General features: G+C 40.4%; 1 protein-coding gene across 7 annotated transcripts in view; it reads right to left on the bottom strand.

Annotated features, from left to right (window-relative positions):
- ptprea (protein tyrosine phosphatase receptor type Ea) overlaps window positions 1-20,652 on the bottom strand; it is a 53,439-nt gene that overhangs the window by 18,171 nt on the left and 14,616 nt on the right. For 5 of the 7 annotated variants that reach the window (XM_034212634.1, XM_034212666.1, XM_034212674.1 and 2 more), the window contains one exon: window positions 11,656-11,922. The gene's annotated coding sequence lies outside the window, so the exon portion shown is untranslated. Of the gene's footprint in view, window positions 1-11,655; window positions 11,923-12,757; window positions 13,672-20,652 lie in introns of those variants that run through there. The other 2 variants (XM_034212657.1, XM_034212650.1) reach the window with 2 other exon arrangements.

Genomic DNA, 20,652 nt, shown 5'->3' with positions numbered 1-20,652 from the left:
ACGTATTTACAGAGCGTGCGTGTGTGTGTGTGTGTGTGTGTGTGTGTGTGTGTGTGTGTGTGTGTGTGTGTGTGTGTGTGTGTGTGTGTGTGTGTGTGTGTGTGTGTCAGAGTTCCCGTTAGCCGGTAATTACCGGACTACGACCGGTAAAATATGCTGAAGACCGGCAAATCTAAATCTCTCCGGTCAAAGTGTCCGTTCAAAATAATTTCCGTTTAGCGCAATACCGCATCAGTTGCGCAACTTGTGCCACTTATGTGACAGACAAAAGAGTATGTGACAGACAAGAATAGTCCATTCTAATGTCTAACACTTAATGTGGAGAAAGAGATGTCCTGTGTGGGTTGATTGTGCGTTGATCTGTTGGTAATGCCTCCGGGTTCCGGTGGGCATGTAAACAAATGCATAATGCTGCGCTATACTTTGTGGCCTCACCCAGTTGCATAGCGACACTTATTGTTTAGGTGTCTTTTAATAAGCAGGTAGTCCTATCATTAGCTAGAACTAGCTGGATCTGATCGATATGGACATAAACGCGAGTAAAGTCTAATCTGGGGCGGGAGAGAGAGAGATCAGTTGCTGCTGACGAGTCGACAGGCAGCTCTGCATAATCACCTGCAGCGGTGAGCGAAACAAAACACACACTTCAGTTTAGAATATCACACATAGCTATTTTAATGACCTCTCAAACTACCTAAACTAGTTATAGATATGTTTAGTTTTACTGTCGGGTCACTCATTACTGATCCGCGAGCTGCATGATACTGACGGGCTGTCAGGAGAGGGAGAGCGCTCCGTTTATTATTCCCGTGTTATTATAAATTACTGTACACTTTTGAATAGTTAATCTACTATAATTAGTTTGTTTAATATCGAATCATATCAATTAGTTTTAAAGCACAATAAATAACAAAGAAGGCCTTTGACCGGCACTTTTTTCATTTTGTCCGGAAGATTTAAAATGTAACGGACATGTTGACCGGCGAAAACATATTCTAACGGGAACTCTGGTGTGTGTGTATATACAACCCAGTCTCACGGCATTTCGTGTTTATCAACACGATTTTTAATCTATTGATTCGTGTTCACCAACACGATTTGCCCCTTTTTTTTCGTGTTGCACAGCACGATTTTAAAAGCAATGTATTTCTACTGCCTGCAGCACGTCTTTTTCTCCGGTCGGGTCGTGGGAGACCGGAAGCTGTGTGGTTCATAAAACATGTTCTTACTCAATATCAAGCCACAATTATTGCTTTTATTTGAAATCGTATAATTTCGGACTTTTGTTGCCGTCTGTGAGGAAAATAAATGGGGCTCTGAGCCTCAGAATACGGAAATCTGTATTTTAAATATTTGTTTCCTTCTAATTCGTTATTCTTTTCAAAATAACACACTGTTATTTACTCACCAATAACACACAATTATCCTTGCTTTTATTTATTGGTTTAATTCCATAATCTCGGGCTTTTTTGGCGTCTGTCAGGAACTGATTTTCAAAATAAAAATAACCGGAAACAACCGTAGGCCTATAAGGGACATTTCGAGCATCATTGCGATTGTCAACATTTCTGAGTTTAGGATGGCCAAAGACACTACACTACCCATAATCCCCAGCTATCGTTTAGGACTACAGTCCCCGTAAGGTTACGCAGAGCGTCAAACAGCTGTGTGAAATGGAACGAAACCACGCCAGACTATCCAAAACTGGAATCGAACGCCCCCCCAGAACTACACATGCTGGCTATTGTGTTTCGCAAAATGTTCTATGGGACGTCTCTACTGAACGGTTTCGTTTTTCCCACAATTAGAAGTTGCCAGTATTAAACACATTGGTGTTATCAAATGTAAAACATATAATTAATAAATGGGTGAAAATCGCTTGTGTCCATAATGCGCAGCATTAATACCCACATGACAGCTCATTGTTACTTTGTAATTCTACTCCACTACAATTCAGAGGTTAACCTGGCATTTTTACTCCACTGCATTTATTTGAGTTACTTTGCAGATTCTGATTAATTATGTGAAATATAAACAACCCTTAAATCAGACTTTAGTTACACCTGAGTAAAATTCAGGTAAGGTGATTGTCAAGTGCCAACAATCAGGAGAGATATTTGATAGTTGGTGCTTGAGAAGACTAAACATGTATCTGCAATTGACATGAATGGAAACGAGTAATAAAGTATATTCATTACTCGTTATTCTCTACTAATAGTTAATTAAAGACTGTATATTATGGCTATTTTGCATATCCCTTTCAAGATTTTCAAAGGTTTATTGACATATCATATACACAACTACGGTGTAGTTAGGCAATGAATGAAACACTTGGGTCACAGGTTCCTCAACAGTGCATTACAAGACATCTATCAATATGTGTTTACCTCCACCATTAAACTGTCATATTCTGCACATTTCTTATTCTATCTACATACATAAGAGTATAATTCATATGTATAATATCAGTTAAAATAAGTGCTTCAACATAGTTAACATTGCAGGAAAGCAATATATTAGACGTTAAGTATTTTGTCAGGCTTAATATTTATCTGTAGATAGATACCCCCAAAGTTTTTTTCTTATTTAAAAGAAGACCTTAATCTGTTATTTAATGTTTAAATAAAAGTTAATTCGTTTTTCTGTTTTGCACCTACTCCTATTAATATCTTTGTACATTCTGCACTAAACTGTTTTATTGTAGAGATCACTTATAGTATCTTCTTGATTTTTTATATTCTATATTTATACTTTCCTCCTATGAAAGTATGTACTCTTAATATTTTTTTAATCAAATAAAACACAATAATTCAATAACGTGCTTTAACCACTAGGAGGTGCACACAAGGTACACACAGCCATAATAACTTTGTATTATTAGTGTAGGACACTTCTGTTTTCGTACAACATCTGAAGATGTGTAGTTTTATGCATGCTTTCACATAATTTTACAGCATATTGCTATACTATTTCAGACTCAGTATTTACATTCTTACATTCAAAGAAAATCAGTAATATCTTTAAAAACTACAGTCCTTTTATATCAGCTGTGCACCGTTATGGTGTAAATATAACCTATCTGTGAATTAGATCAAATGTAAAAGTCAGCCGAATTAGTGTTGATACTGCAAGGAGACGTATTGTGTGAAGAGAAATTGAAGATGTTGTTTAATTGTTGAATATATTTATGATCCACGTCAAGTATTCAGTTTCGGCGGCATTTTCTCAGTTTTTCCAAAGGTCTTCTCATCAGGGCTCTATAAATAAAGAACTACGGCAGATCTGTAATATGTAATGCAGCCAAACCGTGTATTACAATGCCGTTATGTGATGACTTTCAAAGAGAAAAGCAAGAGCGCTCGGAATTAAGTATTATTTTATTCTTTTAAAATGTTTTCCGGATTTCATATCATATAAACACCAAATCCCAGCATGCATTGCGGCTAAAACATCCAATAAGTGAGCTTAAAACCATAGCTGAGGATCTTGGGTAATCGCTCGAAATGCCTACGTCTGTTTCCGGTTATTTTTATTTTGAAATTCAGTTCCTGACGGAAGCCAAAAAAGCCCAAGATTATGGAATTAAACCAATAAATAAAAGCAAGGATAATTGTGTGTTATTGGTGAGTAAATAACAGTGTGTTATTTTGAAAAGAATAGAAGGAAAAAAATATTTAAAAAATACAGATTTCAGCATCCTGAGGCTCTGAGCCCCATTTATTTTCCTCACAGACGGCAACAAAAGTCCGAAATTATACGATTTCAAATAAAAGCAATAACTGTGGCTTGATATTGAGTAAGAACATGTTTTTATGAACCACACAGCTTCCGGTCTTCCTCGACCCGACCGGAGAAAAAGACGTGCTGCAGGCAGTAGAAATACATTGCTTTTAAAATCGTGCTATGCAACACGAAAAAAAGGGGCAAATCGTGTTGGTGAACACGAATCAATAGATTAAAAATCGTGTTGGTGAAAACGAAATGCTGTGAGACTGGGTTGGTATATAGCATGCCATGTACAGTCACAATGTGCCTTCTCTTTGTATTATACATGTATTTTACGTGGTTATTTAACTGTACATAACTTTTAAAGAAATGACCAAAATCAATAAAAGGTGTTGGCATTGCATTATGGGACGTATAGGATTTGATGCATTTTGCAGCATTACCAATTTTATGGACTCTAATACGGCATTGATTTTGACCATCATTTTTTAAATACGTCTCCTCTGAATGCTTAACTTTCTTCAATGCAGTATGAAATCAAAAGGACTATGAATGTTATGCGTTTGTATATCTCATGACAAGGACATCAAGAAAACCTCTAAAAGAACACCTCCAGGGTAAAGTGTTTTATCACCCAGTTTAGACCTGAACTGCAAGTTCTGGTTTCTATTTCAGAACGCCGTCCTCATATATTGCAGCTTGTCTCTGTCGCTGGGCTCTCTGCCTTTGGGAGCTGCAGAGAGTAGACCTGGGTCGGGTTAGCTATATAAAGGAGAGTGAACTACATTCACAGACTTCACTGAGGTAGGGTGTCCATCTGCTCACACAGATGCACAACTGCCTCTCATGCAATGTAACCTAGTTGGGCAAGGTTAGCAGTGTTGCTCTTTTTAAACTCATTCACCTATTCCTGCAGATATCATCCAAATGCAGACTGTATCACAATGTAGTCCATGCGAATATGCTTTAGATTGAAATAAAACTACAGGGACAAATTGTCTCCACTTGTAATGTAGACTATTTAATAATATATTTTTTATTAAAAAAGGCACGCTGTGGAAAATGTACATTTGTTTTATTATTTACATCACATCTAACATCACTGTATTTCACAATGTGTTCCCATGGTAACCTGGCCAGCAGTACTGCCACCAACGTGGCACCTGTGAGATGTCGAACTCATCGGGTTTATCAAGAATTAAAAAATAAAAGCCAGGCATATAGATAGACATTAAAAACCACTGAACCTTTTTTTTAACAGCTCTCGTAGATCAGTGATAATTGGTAAAAACAAAAGGAAGGCAAGTGTTTTGTATAACGTTTAACACCCCTGGATCTTAAAATACAATTGTTATATGTTTCCCATAACATTTAGAGCGGGTTATCAATCTAGATTGTATAAATTGAGTTACCAAGTGTTTGTGATATCATAAGTCCTTGATGGATATCCTCGTGGATTCATCTTCCTGCATGCATTTCCAAACATTTGGACTACATGTTGTAAATGTATTATCTTTTCAATTTTTTCCTCTATCGCACGTCTGTCCGTCCTGGGAGAGGGATCCCTCCTCTGTTGCTCTCCCTGAGGTTTCTCCCATTTTCCCTTTAAACTGTGGGTTTTCTCCGGAAGTTTTTCCTTGTACGATGTGAGGGTCTAAGGACAGAGGGTGTCGTATTGCCATACTGATATTCTGTACAAACTGTGAAGTCCACTGAGACAAATGTAACATTTGTGATATTGGGCTATATAAATAAACATTGATTGATTGATTGATATTGCCATAGAGATGTCTGCCTTCTTTGGCACTTGCTGATGAGTAATTAGTTCAGTTATATCATTACTTTTGTAATTAGTTAAGAGTAATTCAAGAGATTTATAAAGCAACTTGGCCAACACTGTCCAAACTGCCAACTGAGAATGAGTCATTGCTATATAAATCCTTCCATCAACACCAGCCTCTTCACTGAAGATTACATTTAGAAACAAAAAGATAACTATTATTATCATCATCAGCAGCAGTAGTTGCAGTACTGAGTCACACCCTGCAGTATGTCACACTAGCACTATCTATAGCACCGTTATACAGTAACTCTGCAGCGCTGCATTCCTGCCAATTTGGGCTCCTCCCCTCCTGCGCTCCTAGCATTGTCATTAATCAATCCCTGCTCCTTCCCAGGGCGCCCAGACGCTGTGGCAGTGGTAATGACCTTGGAGACCCGCTGGCTCCGCTCTGCAGAGTCAGCCTTCCACCTCTTTGGGAACAAACGCAGCATCTCCCATGGAGATTCAGCAGCATGTGTGAGAAAATGCACATATTCTTATATACGTTTGCATGCAGGAAAGAAACCTTTACAGAACAAAACAACTGAGACAAAACCACTCTAGCCACTGACGGGTGAAAACAAAGTGTGGTTGGTTGCTAGGTTCATCCAAAAACATCCTGTTGACTGAAATATGTCAGCTACTGTGTTTGACCGTGAAAACCACTGCCATTAGAGGTCTGCACGGGAAATAAGAGCTTTTAGCTGCTGCATATTAGTTAAAAAATAACACGTTTCTAGATGAAAAGCGATTATGGATAATCCTCTTAAAAACATTCCAGTCATAACATTTGAGAGCTGCTCTCATTTAGCGTACACCATCATGCTTTTACCGTTTAAAGCATTTAAAAGTCACACTCTGGTGAGGCATGGAAACCAAGAGCGTAATTGGTAGTAAATATTTACTCCAGTCTGTCGTCTGCACTTGCAAACACCACATCTGAGCTTACACTTGGTTGGCTTGTTTGAGTGTCATTTAGTCTGTGTGGGGTAAGTGTGTCACACACTGTCACAGTTAATTCTTCTAAGGAGCCAGTAGGTCATTAACTCACTTCTGATCCACAGATATACACGCCTGTGTTTCTGCCCAAAATCTGCTAACAATTGGCATGCACATCGACATTGCCTGGCATGACACATGACACATGACACATGACACATGACACAAGCATCACACACACACACACACACACACACACACACACACACACACACACACACACACACACACACACACACACACACACACACACACACACACACACACACACACACACACACACACACACACACACACACACACACACACACACACACACACACACACACACACACACACACACACACACACACACACACACACACACACACACACACACACACACACCAGGGCCTGTCTGAAGACCACCGTGCCAGAAATCATTCTACTAGTGGTCCATCATGGGTGTGGAGACAATCTTCCCCTGAGGGTCTCATCATGTCCGCCAGGCCCCTTACACCTCCAGACCTGACAGCATTGAACACCGAGCCATCTATCTTTCTACCACCTTGACACCTCTGGGATTTACCTCCTCCCTTCTTTCAATTATTCAGAAGCAGAGCAATTACGGCCAGGAATCAGAGCCATCGATAGCCAGCGTAATGCGTGGCAGCTGGGCTGGAAATGATGAAGCCGGCGTTGTGACACTTCTCATTACCACCCAGCACTCTGTGATTATTGGAACTGTGCTGTGAACAGGTATTAGTGTGAGAGACTTGTGGAGGAACAGAGAGAGAAAAAGAAGAAGATGGGATTTTGTTTAAGCTGGGCGCCCGTCAGCGCGGTGATGTATGGGAAATGTATTGCTTGAATTGTTGAGCTATTAAGAAGAGGATGAACGTTAAATAGAGTGGTAACGTAATGAGTTCTTAGGTTATTGAATATGAGGCGAGGGTCCTTTTTGGTGGTTTGCTGGAAATGTATGCATGCAGAACCTGCATTCTTCAACTGGTTAAAGGACAATTCTGGTATTTGTCAAGGAGGGTGTTATCCTTATGTTTTATGATTATTACTTGCAGTAAAACAACTAATGATGTTGAGGCAAGAACGCAAGACTCCTACAGCTTTGAAAACAAATTTGCATAAAAAGTCTCAACACTTGTCCATTTAACTGTTGAAGTAAATTGCATAGTATTTGTAGTACCTTTGCTTATTGTTTATTTTTTTAAATGTAATATCGTTTGGAGATATCTAAGGGAACTATTTCATGGCAGGGTGCAGTGACTTTGTCAGGTTGCCAGGCAACTATCTGAGGCTCCACTCAGTCACTGGCTAGCTATTTCCCCCACTTCCAGTGTTTATGCTATTCTAATGTGATGGGCTGATAGCTGTAGCTTCATTCATTGACTCGAGAGTGGGATCAATCTTCTCATCTAACTTTGCAAAGTGTTTTTCACATAACAGACAGCAGTTCCTTTTTTTTTTCTTTTTTTTTAAAGCTGTAGGATGCTCTTTTGGTGCTGTGTTGGTAATTGACATGTGACTACCATCAATAGTCATAGTAGTGACAGGAATATGAAAATGACACCCAGTATTTAATCAGGATATCATTTTCTTTTCTTTTAAAATGCATTTGTTTAGCCTGTGTGGTTCCCCTTTTAGTTGTTCTGAGGCATTTACTTAGAGGAATCAAAGCGGAAACATTAGCCATGCAGGAACCACATCCTTTCTTATAATAAGCTTAAACATCAGAATACATCTGAAGCAATAAACTAAATGATGACTGGTGGCAACATTAGGGGAATATCACTTCTTAAACTGACCATAAATCAAATCAGACTTCCTTTTTAGAAACTTTAATGGTCAATAAAAAGGATTAAGCAGATTAGACTGTAGTTCTTTGCAGAATCATAACAGCTGACTCAGATTGGCATCTGGGAGGCTGGTTTTAGAGAGCATTACAACCAACCACGCTGCCTCCCCTGAGAATATAAGGCTCATTTTTATGTCATGTTATTCAAGCGTAGAAATAACAGGCAATTGAGAAATCCTGTGGGATAGAGAAACCTACTTCACTCAAATGAGGTAGAATAAATTGCAGTGTCAGTGCCTGTAATCATGACAATCCACAACACTTGTTCTACTGGTGTGAGATTTATTTAACATCAGCGCAGAGGCAAAGACCAGGCGTGTGGAAAACCAACCCCCACAGAAAGAAGTGGGGGGGGGGGGATCTTGCATAGAACCCCCATTTTCAGACACAGACAGAGATAACCACAGTCTTTGGGGATCAGAGCAGGACAGACAAGATCTATCCCCCAAAATATCCTTTCATTCCCTGAGAGGAGGACAGGGAGGAAGTGGGGAGGGCACCCGTGGAGAAACAAGTGATGTGCACTGCTGCGGGAGAACAAAAAGCCACTTGATTTCTGAGGGGAGGAGAAGAGGAAGAGGACGAGAGGAGATGTGGGACCAGAAGGGATAAGTGAACGGGCCACGCAGTGAGGAAGAGGAGCCTGCCTCTGCTGCTCTGCAGAGATAGAGCAGACCTGTGCAGACGCAGGCTATAAAACCCTACAGTGAGACTTTAAAAAGGGATGTGAGTGACTCCTAGAGAATCTGGAGATGGCAGCACAGTTATTATGTTACCCAAACCAAAACCCCAACTTAACACGTTTTTTTACAATCCTCTTTGCAGGATCACGGCTCCTGCAGAGTATGTTATGAGCAGCACTTTGTTGATTAAGATTGTGTAACCCTGTTGTTTGGTCTAGAGGAATATGAGTCAGTCAGTGGGGCCTTGGGAACCATAGTGAGCCTCATTGTCCTCCCTCTTAAGCAGGCTTGATACATGAATGAGAAAATGCACACACACACCATATGCAGAGCAAATGAGGAGTTTACGCTTAAGGCCCTTTGGAGAACTCGCTGCACTCTTGGAAACAGGAAGTTCAACGTCTTCACACGCTGTTGACAAAAGCTCTGTGAGTTGGGCCTGCATGCAGGGATAGACCGGGGCCAGCACTAACAACTCCTGACAGAGGTGTGGAGGCGTGACAGGCCATCAGAAATCAGGGGCATACACACCAGGCGGGGGGGCAGGAGGGGTGGAAGAGGAGGTGATATATTGGGTATCATTAATCTCAACAACAGACAAATGTGTTCGACCTGCAGGCCACAGAGGTAACATAAGGGTCAACATATCAGTTCTGCTAGAGCTCAGGGGATGAAAAGGAAAACTGAACTGTTGTTTTGTCCCATCCTGACAGATTGAATCCTTGGGTTCAGATCAGTTTAATCTGATATGTTTTAAGTTTGGGGAACAAAACCCTTTCTGACAAGCTATTGAAGTAACAGCAAAAGTCCCTGATGTGCAAAGACTTTTTAACTTTGCTGTTTTTTTAAAGGTGAATACATTTTAAAGTTGAAGAGCAACAAGGGACTGCAGCACTATGTTGAGTATAAATATGATATGGGGGGGGGGGACTTTGAGAAAAGTCACAAGGGCAAAATAACCTTCTAGCATAACAAATAATAATGTCTTTGCTTTTATAAAAACATTTCAAAACTGCAATTGAAATGCCAGAGTGCTCTATCATTCTCATTCAACCAGAACTCTATGAAAACTTCTCTATAGCTGACAATTGCAGAGTGCAATCTGGGTCACACTCTTGATAAGAGCTAATACATTTATTTACACATAGTTCCTAATGTGTGTAGGACTACATGCATGTGGGCCTTTGTGAGTATGTGTTTCTAAGCACATGCTGTCCTCCATCTGCTGTTTGATAGGGACTGTTTCCTTTCCTGTGCAGCTAGCCAACCAACCAGCCAGCCTTCCTGTACCGCTCTGATCCAAAGCGGAAACGGGAGCGAGACCACCGCACACTACTGAAAAAAAACCTGGATAAGATACGTGCACAAGCAAACACATGTTGATGGACAATGACTTGCCCCCACATTTGAACAGTCTCCTATCCGTCTTAGACGTCTGATTTGTTTTCCATTTCTCCATCTACTGTATGTGCTCATTTTCTTTATTATTTCATGCTCAAACACCTCCAGTCTTTAAACAGCTTGGAAGGGGACCACAATATTGTATTTGCTCAACAATGAAGGGGATTGTTCAATATTAGCAAAGTCAAAGCACGGGTGTTGGGAGGCTTTCGCAGTAATAAAATACCGTTAGCCAAATACCATGGGTTGTTATGGCTAGTTTATCAGTCCATAAATATACAGACTATTACAGTATGTGTGTATTTATAATGTTACAGAAACAGACCAACTGTGAAAGCTCAAGTCAGCTTAGTAGATGGCATAGACTAATAATTATTTAAATCAATAGAAAAATGTGTTTTATTTAGTCATTTAGTCTCCTGTAATGGTGTCATATCTCTTTTATAATAATTTATAAGATAGTCTTTAAAAGGCCGTGTTCATTGTTTACTATACTTTTAAGCGAGTGGAGGGTTGTCACCAGACAGCTGGATCTTAAATGATCAGAGAAACAGTTAAGTTAAACTGCTTTATTTAGTGTCTGTACAGCTTAACTCACAGCATTGATAAACTCCCATGAAGACACCAGCCAACTCCCTCTTTTGATCTGTTTTATCAGTCTCAAGTCTCCAGTGAAACATGTTCAAAAGCCTTTTTTTTTACATGCAAGACAGGATCTACAGTAAAACGAGGTCTTCCAATAAAATGCACTACAAAACATGAATACAAACATTACCAGTGTATTTTCCAAACAATATAACTACTTTGAATAAGCCTGCAGTCAAGCTAGTGGCAGTTTTACTACAGTGTACCTACAGTACAGCCCTCTGTTCTCACTGCTGTTTCACACTACTGTCCAACTTCCTGTTTCTCCGTCCTATTTACCAGCTGACATAGGCTCAGGCCATGAATCTCCCGAAAGAGGAAGTGACTGAATAGCCACAAATATGTCAGGAACTTGTGATAAGAAAATAAGTCCAGCAAAACACGAACAAAAATAAACAGCCCTGTGCAAATCAAAGGAGGTTGAGAGAAATCCTCAAGAAACCCGCTATGTCAAGAGTGAATTCATAAAAAGCAGCTGAACATATTCAAACAATCTAATGTATGCCGGGCACGTGGTGCTGAATTACCTTAATGAGTGTTGATTCAATGTATGGTGATTCTCAGATCCATAACAGCAGGTCACATGGTTCTGACAGAGTCCAATCGTCACATTGTCGTCTTCAGTGAGAGGTTGGACAGGAGCTGGAAGGTGGAGGGGGGTTGAGGTCTGCTCTCACAGCCCAGTGACGAGAGGCGATCCCTGGATCTTGGCTGTGCAGAGTTGCGGTTCTCAGCAGTCCTCTTCCAGGGGCTCACTGAGCAGCAGCCAGCCTCAAAGGGATGCTGCTCACCACCTTTGTTTTAACAAGGGAGCAAGAAGGACAGAGAGCATATTAGAAATGTAACAACAGAGCAGAGACAGACGAGGAGCAGAACCTGGAGGGGGAAGGCGTGATGCAGTTCCTGTCTTAAGCAGAAATGGTTTGTAGCAAGAAGACAAGATGTGAAGTTAAGAGTAGATGACCGCTTCCTCAGAGGAGGAGGCTGTGAAGTGATAAGGAGAGCCAAGAGCATTGTGAAACAGCATATATCGCTCCGTAGGTCACACTTTGCAGATAATGATGATGCTTTGAGGGAAATTCAGAAGAAAAGTATGAACATTTTAATCATGGAAAATAAGTAAAGGAAAAGAGAGGATGGCACAAAAAGGAGCCCAATGGTGATGGGCAGAAAATGTGACCATGAGTTTGTGTTTTTGGGGTGAACATTTTGCAGAGCGACTATAATGCAAATGAGTCTTCGAAAACCAGCAGACACCGACTGCTAATGTATCCAGACCAACCTCATTTAAAACTAAAATGGTTCCCCTGATTTCAGAATCTAAAGACAGAAAATATATGCATAGATATAGAGCCACATTTCACATAAAGCATTTTGCTGTCTCGCTACTAACATATTTATTTTGGTACAAAAAAGGAAAAATAAATGTACTTGGATGCTTTTTTCCCTATTTGAGTCTATTTTTATGACAACATACTGGTGCATAAGCTTTAGTAGAGATGGCAGGTTGGTGCCATCTAATATATAATCCCTGCTAGTACCCACGGGAGGCCTGAAGGCAGTGTATAGACTAGAGGGAGGAGGGGGTGGGAGGGAAACAAAAGGGGACAAGGAGCACAATTTATCTACCTGGGAACGCTGAGCAGCCAAGGAATCTGGAGGCAGCATTTTCACGTGGAAGTACCTTCAAATCAAGGATTGTGGGTAAAAACTTCAATGGGCTGATTACATTCATTAAAACGTAATTCAATCATTTATACATCTGCAAAAACGTAAAACCATATGCTAACAAGTCTTCTTTACTCTGCTCTCGCAACTTTGACATTTTGTAGATACAAGGTTTTCTCCCATGTCACTGGCAGGGAGCATGCCGAGCGGTTGCCATGGTGACGATCTCGTCTAGTCGAGCAAAAGGGAGGTGTGGAGGTTGTTTTTTTCTCTAACGATAAATGAATGGGCACATCTCCTACAGCCCTCCCCATCTCCACCCCTCTCCCTTCTGGAGCTCAATAAAAACAGGCAGTCAACATTTGCTCTATGACATCTTGGAAAATGAGTTGTCATGCTTGAGGATTGCCATGACAGCCAACAAATGGCACTCGCTAAAGAGTCCGTTCTCAGAAGGCTGAAAGGAGTGAAATGGAGAAAAGAAAGAAGAAGTTTTATCATTAATCCTGCGTATTACAGTTTTTTATTTACAACTAAGTTCCTGGAAAGCAATGTGAGGGAGTATTTAAAATCCATATCATCTCAAAGCTCATAAATAAATAATAGCAGGTCTGACAGTGGAGAATCAGATCAAGCAAACTATTGAATAATGGAGGAACCTTCCTGGAATGCAATCCGATGCAGAGTATCAGGCTTTGGTGAGAAAAACACAGCAACACACTAAAGCTGCTGAATGCAGAATATGAAATGATTATAAAAGTCTAGGTATCCCCCTTTTGTGTGTGGATCTAACAGCAGCCCATCAAGGGAGGGACAGCATTGTGTCCTCTCACAGCATCAAGCAGTCAGTACTGCTGCAGCGATCCACCAAGCCAGCAGGGACTGGCTAGTTGAGAAACGTAAGAAAAGATAGCCGAGAGGCAACATAATTGAATTGTTTTGAACCTTTCAACAAGGTTCCCCAGGTTGTGCCCCAAAGACAGAATTATTGATTTAAACAGCAACACCCTTTATTACAGACTTTTTATTTAAAAAACAACTAATTTCAGCATTTTTTCTAAGATAAAATAAGACAATGAGGATTACAGGGTTTATGTGAGGGTAAGCACTGAACCGACAGAATGTGGTGGACAAAGCAGCCCTTGGTGACTGTCATTAGCTATTAGTGTATTATTTCCCCAGTCATGAATGGACTACCAGTGCATGTGGTAACGGCTTTTTGTAAAAAATCCATAACAGCTGCTAATATCTGGAATCAGAGCACTAGCTGTTTGTAGTTATTAAATATGTAACGCAAAAAAACTCATGCATTCAAATGAACACAAGGAATATTTGCTTCAAATTCAACATGACAGACCTTTCTAAGGAACACAAAACATACACAAATCGGTTCTGATACCGGCTCTCTGCTCTTTGGCAGACCAGATGCTAGGTCTTTGCGAAGCAATGCACATATGCATATCACGTTAATGTACGTCAGACCTAAAAACACTGTTTCTCCCAAACTCTCATACAGCTGTTATTTCCCCACAACAAGACCCTGCTTAGCTCAGCTGAAAATATCTAGAACCAAGGTGGCAAATACCAGGTCAGAGACACACAAATATATGGATACACACAGCAACACACAGTTGGCTCAACCTTTGGGGTTGTGGTCAATCAGATTACAAGATCTCCCAGTGCACCAACACAAATCCATTTATAGAGATAAGCTCTGATGACAACTGCTGCCCAACACCCAGCAGGAGAAAAAGAGAAGGAGAAATGACACTTGACCGACTGAGGAGCCATGCGGGTTGCTTTCTGGCCCCAGCATCAGTTAACGCTGTTTTTACAGAAGTCCTCTCTGAAACTCCCACTGTGTCATTTAAAAAAACAAAAACGTTATGCTTTCATTACATTACATTGCATTTAGCTGACGCTTTTGTCCAAAGCGACTTACAATAAGTACATTCGACCAGGAAGACACAACCTTGAAGAAAACAGAATCATATAAGTATATCAGGTTATGCTTTCATAAACAGTTCATGACCCAAGATAAATCTCATAAGGTCATATGATAATTCAAAATGTCTTTCTATTCAGTTCTGTCAAAGGTTTAGGTTTTTGTTCAAGAAAACATCTGCAAAGGCTAAAATCCCAATGTTCCCTCCAGAGGGAGTTTCTCTCTTTTATTCTTCCATATGACATCACATTGTAACACTCACGCTTCTTTTGGCTAGCAATCCAACACAATGTAAGTGATATGCTAAGGAGTGGGACATCTCTAAGCTGTTGACAAATCATAACAGAGCTGGCCAGCTAACCAATCAGAGCAGACTGGGCTCTGGTTTCAGACAGAGGGTGAAAAGAGGTGCTGTAGCACAGGCAGTGTGAGAAAAATAAAGAGCTTTTTGAACATTGAAGCATGGAGACATGTAGAGACACATAATACAAATATGAAACCTGTAAATACAAATACAAATAAAGTGCAGGAATCACTAATGAGAGATTCTTTCTTATGAGCGCATTACTATTTTCTAAATGCTGCATAATGGAAAATAAAAAGCTATACAGTAATAAGGTGGTGTTGAATTTTGAATGAGAGGGCTTTAATTAGAATAGAGCAGCAGCAGTCTAGCACCTGCTTTACAAAGTCAGTGTTAGAGGGATGTAAAGGGGAAAGAAGTGTCGAAGCTTATTGTGATTTATGTTGTTCAGGCAAACCTGAAAGGGACAAAATCAGCCCCAAGATAAGAAAAACTGCAGCAGCAGGAAATTATAATAACTGGCACTGCAGGAGAGAATTGCATGTGTGTGGATTCAATGCTTATGATCAAATGAGAAATGCAACGTGTCCTTGATGAGCTGCTGTCCACACACTGTGAGCTTAATGTTGCAGAGCGAGAGGAAAGAGGGCAACAACGAGTGTGCTTTTGTTAGCCCTCCCTCCCTGGCCTGTCTGTCTGCCTTACCGGTCTTTCTTGGCATCAAGGTTTGCTGAGCACCACTGAGTGGCCCTTGGCCAATGCAAGCAGGATGTGAATGTGATAATATCATAGAGCTGCACTTCTAAACTTGGCAATCGCTGTTATAATCAAATATCTGGAAATGTCCCGGGGCCCGTTCAGGACTAGATCATTTACCCACCGACAGTGTATGTGACAGACTATATCAATAGTGGTATTCATTTAGTGGGTAATTCAATGAGAACCCTGACTTAATACTCACCTGTGGCTGTGTAAAATCAATAAGAAATACAGTGATGGAATAAGCCTAACAAAGAGTCCTTCCAAAACTAAGTATGAGAGTCATATAAACTGCTGCTAAGGCCTAATTCCCATCTAGATTCAAAATATATACAAACATGAAAAGCTAATGACATCGGACTTTGTGTTAATAACCTATCTTTGTATGCTAACAAGTTTAACTAATATGGAGAATCTGGTAAGCCTTAAACCTGCTAAACATCAGCATGCTAACATTGTCAACATGAGCATGTTAGCATGCAGATATGTAGGATGTATTTTGACTTGCATCTGCATTGATTATTCAAAGTCCATTTGTCTCGGGAGTATTCTTTATTTGACCTCCATTTCATGTTGCAGCCTGTTCATTTTTTGAATGTCCAAAAAAGGTCTGTGAGATGTAGCTTCTTTAATCAAATAATGTGCTTCACTGTTGGAGATTTTGTATTACTTTCCATCCTCCTACACATCTGCCTTTTGGGTTTGCATTAGGATATACATTTTGGTTTAACAACAATTAAGCGGACCCTTGTAGAAAGCCTGTTAATTCCTAGTTCTCGGTCGCAAGGCCCAGACATGACTAACATCTGGCCAGAGGCCTTAAAAAATCCCTAGGTTATTATAACTGCAGCATGTCAAAACTGAAATTATTCAGACTTCCATCCCAAAATCCGACGCACTTCACCTCCGTGGTGATGTCTCTCTCCCCTTTCTCCTCTCCCAAATTCTCCAAGGCACCTGGGAGCAGCTCAGACAGAACGGGGTTAGGATTAAACAAGTCCCCCGCCGAAGATTTCCTGCAACACTTAAACTCCACGAACCACATCTGGGAAATATTCATGATGACAAAGTGGTATTCTAGGGACAAGGGAGGAGTAACAACCCCATATCCACAGATAAGCAGATGCAGACCATTCTCTAATACACACAAGGACACATGCAATATGGACTGACATTAATGGGCATGTTAAGAAACATGTACAACCACACAAAAGGGAAAAACATCCTGTGGATTTCTCAAGCGTTCTGTGTGTATATCTGGCTACAGCCCAGGGCTCCTTGTCTCGTCTGTCTGCACAACCTTGTCTGGAAACGGAGATGTTTTGCACGTTGGTGAAAGAGCCATGAACGCCTCCGCATCTTTTACAAAGAACTGTCAAAAGTAGGAATCGGAATGAGAAATAAAAACACAAATCTAGCTGTGAAGTAATATGAAACAGTGCTATCTTTTCAGGAATTTGTTTTATTTAACGGCTTGAGATCATTTCAAAAGAAGCTGAGGTTGTCTAATGGATGGTTTGCACAAACATTAAAGGTCACCTATTATTCAAAATCCACTTTTTCATGTATATTATACTCAAACATGTGTCCCCTCTGTGTCAAAAGATTCAGAGAGTTTCAGGAAATAAGATTTGCTCACTTTTTGTCCTGATCCATTTATATAAAAACCTGTCTGAAAATGAGCTGATCAGATTTTGGCCACTTGATGACGTCATAACGATTTTTTTGGCTTGTGTAACCATTAGCCAAAAACCACCCAAGGTAACTTCCACCCCCCCCATCACCTGAATCTCCTCCTAGAGCACCATTGTGTTATTTTTAACCAAATGTCTCGCAGAGGGGCGTGGCTCCTTATTTTCATCTAAAGAAAAAAACAGTAATTTATGGGATGCTACAATGATCCGTTTGGTATTTCGAGCCAAACACTTCAGAGACATATTTTTTATATATCTGAGACCTATAATATATTGAAGGAAATCAGTATAATTGGGGACCTTTAAATTGAAGACATGGGTGAGAATTGTGTTAAAGAAGCTGATGTAGGCTCTATGAATAATAAAACACAAACACCCCTGTCCCTCCAGTCTGTATATATCTTACACCTTTGGCTAGTGGTCAGAGGAACTCTCTCTGTCTCACGTCTCTGTGATTGTGTGAAACTGACTCAGAAGACTCGCTGTCCACAAGTAGGAAGAGAGGTAGTTTAGATCATGTCCTGTGTTTCAACTGTGGTTTACATCCAATCACAGGGGTTATAAAATTAGCCGGTCTGTGAGAACTAGAAAGAGAACAGACAGAGAGCCAAGGGAATGACTAAACCCCCCACTCACAAAAAGACTAGGTTATAGGAGAGTGAAAGAGTTGGAACCATTCTTGGAATAGCTCTGCATGCGCCGTTTTCCTGTCAAGTGTGACAACTCGGGCTACGCTAACACAGATGTCAATGTTTGCTCAACACCGGCTAAATTGTGTGGTATATAAAGCCAGATTAGAGAAGGAAATGGCTCACTAAAACTGCATTTTGTGAGCTATGACCTAGAACATTTAATGTGGGTGTGGCCAGGGTTGGAGTTACAAACTGAGCTCTATGGGGGTCTTTAACACACACACACACACACACACACACACTTTTGTGTTAGCCTATTTACCTCGTTAACGTAAATAATACTCATTACATTGACACATGCATTATTTTTGATTAAAATAATGGTTGTTGGTAATGTATTAGCGACCCCCACAGATGTATGATTTCACTGCGTCCGTGGGAGCTCAGACCCCTCCTTATGGGAGCTCAGCTCCCATTGGCTCCCACATAACTCGAACCCTGGGTGTGGCTAACACCCATGAGCCAAGTGTTACTGGTAGTGCCAAAAGTAATGAAAAATATAAGACCAAAGCTGACCTAGACCAGCTTATAGGCAAAAAAAGGTGTTACGTCATGAAACACAAGCAACACTTTGTCAATTGTAGGGTGTAAAGCTTAGTTTTGGGGGCTGACATTTAAAAAAAAAATCTTAGTCATTGTTGATACAAGCTTGACTATTACAAAATGAAGGGTTTGTTCAGGTTGTCGCATTGAGTCAAGTTAAGTAGAGCTGCACCGTACCATTCATTAGAAATGCAGCCTAAGGGAGTTAAGAATGATTTAATGTTGTAATTAATCTTATAGTTAACGCATCACAGAAGTCAAGTGAACTGTGATCTCACTACAACAGCAGGACACCACTATACTGCCCTGAAGAAAGTATGCCTACGACAGGAAGTAGGAGCTCATAGGAAGAACGCCCTGTAAACTTAAATCAACAGGATATGGATGATTTACAGGCTAACATCCACTCAGTCTGTAGTAGTAACCAAACAGAGCTGAAACAAGGTTCTCAACAGGCTCTGTATCTTTCTCTTCAAAGGCATCACTTCAGCTGATCTATAGGCAGGGCTGTGCGCTCAAGTAAATACAGTAATCTAGTCATCAGATAGAAGGGGAACATGTACCCCCCTCACCCCACCCTCCTTTCATGAAGCAGTCTTGTAAATACTCTGCTAACATGCAACATAAAACATACTGAAGGACACTGGCTGCAGCTTGGAGGGCAAAAGGATTAGATGAGTAGGGCTGGGGGCAAATGCAGTAACCACAACTTCAATATACTCTTAAAAAATAAAGTAAAGATAGAATAACATCTCTTTCTGCGGAGAGGCTGTTCATTTCACCAACAGTCCCGAGAGAATTGAATCCTGTTCTTCAGAGTATTGTGTTACAGTGTGCCAAACAAAAAAACAATATCAAAAACAGGATTTCATCTTGGAGTGCAAAATATTCAGGGGCTCAGATTACAAATGCAAATACCCTGATGTGTTTTTGTTTTTTTTAAACAGAGGGAAATCATGATCTGGAGAGCTGGGAGAGAAGCCTTGCTTGTTGTGCTCTATCTAAAACAGGTAACAGGAAATTGGCCATTCAGCACATCATCCACTGGCTGCTCCAGTCATGCAGCGGACTGACGGATGGCAAGTCACACCGGAGCTGCGACACCATTGATTTCTTCGCATACAACCCAGGACTGCTGATTCAAAATAATGTTACATTTTCAAAAAGCTTTGCTGTGATATTGTGGTGATACATTCAGCCCAGGAGACTGACAGATGAGCTCAGCAAACATTGACGAGTGAGATTTATTTCCAGGGCATTGATTTATACGTCTAGATGATGCACATTATTTATGGTTTATCGTTAAATGTGTTCTTTCATTTCTGGTGCAAGATCAGTCCTTAAGAGACAAATGTATTATTGAGAAGGCAGCAAAACTCCAACCGTCATAAGACCTGTTTTCCTGTTAGGGAAGTTAAAAGCTGTGATGAATGTCAAATACTGTCTTTCCAGTGAACCACAGTGTCATTTAATGACATTTTCAATATTTACCACATCACAGTTCACATCAATTATATAAACTGAGGCCTTTTGTGATTTTGTTGTTAGCCTCCATTGATCCAAAACATCAATGCCCTTCTTTGACTTGTCTGTAAATCAGACTTTAGAGCTACAGCAAATATCACAGTGCTTAGATCCAGAGATATTCTGTAACCCTTTATCTTTTTTACAATCCATGTTACAGTTGATGAAACTCGCACAAAGTCAGCTTCTCCCTGGTTTTTACTCCGATGCACACTAAGCTGCAGCTTTTCACAACCAAACAGAAGCTTTTCATATAAACCAGACACTTTTTTAAAGGGCTGGGCAAATCAGAAAACGACTCAGGCTTTAGTGCAGATGGGTTAAAGGATGGCTGTATTCAAACACAGTTTTAGTTACCATGTTAAGCTGGAGGTAGGGTACCAAATGTGTGGTTC

Source organism: Gymnodraco acuticeps, unplaced genomic scaffold (genome assembly GCF_902827175.1).
Source record: "Gymnodraco acuticeps unplaced genomic scaffold, fGymAcu1.1, whole genome shotgun sequence".
Taxonomy (NCBI): domain Eukaryota; kingdom Metazoa; phylum Chordata; class Actinopteri; order Perciformes; family Bathydraconidae; genus Gymnodraco; species Gymnodraco acuticeps.
This window is presented reverse-complemented; position numbering and strand designations above follow the sequence as displayed.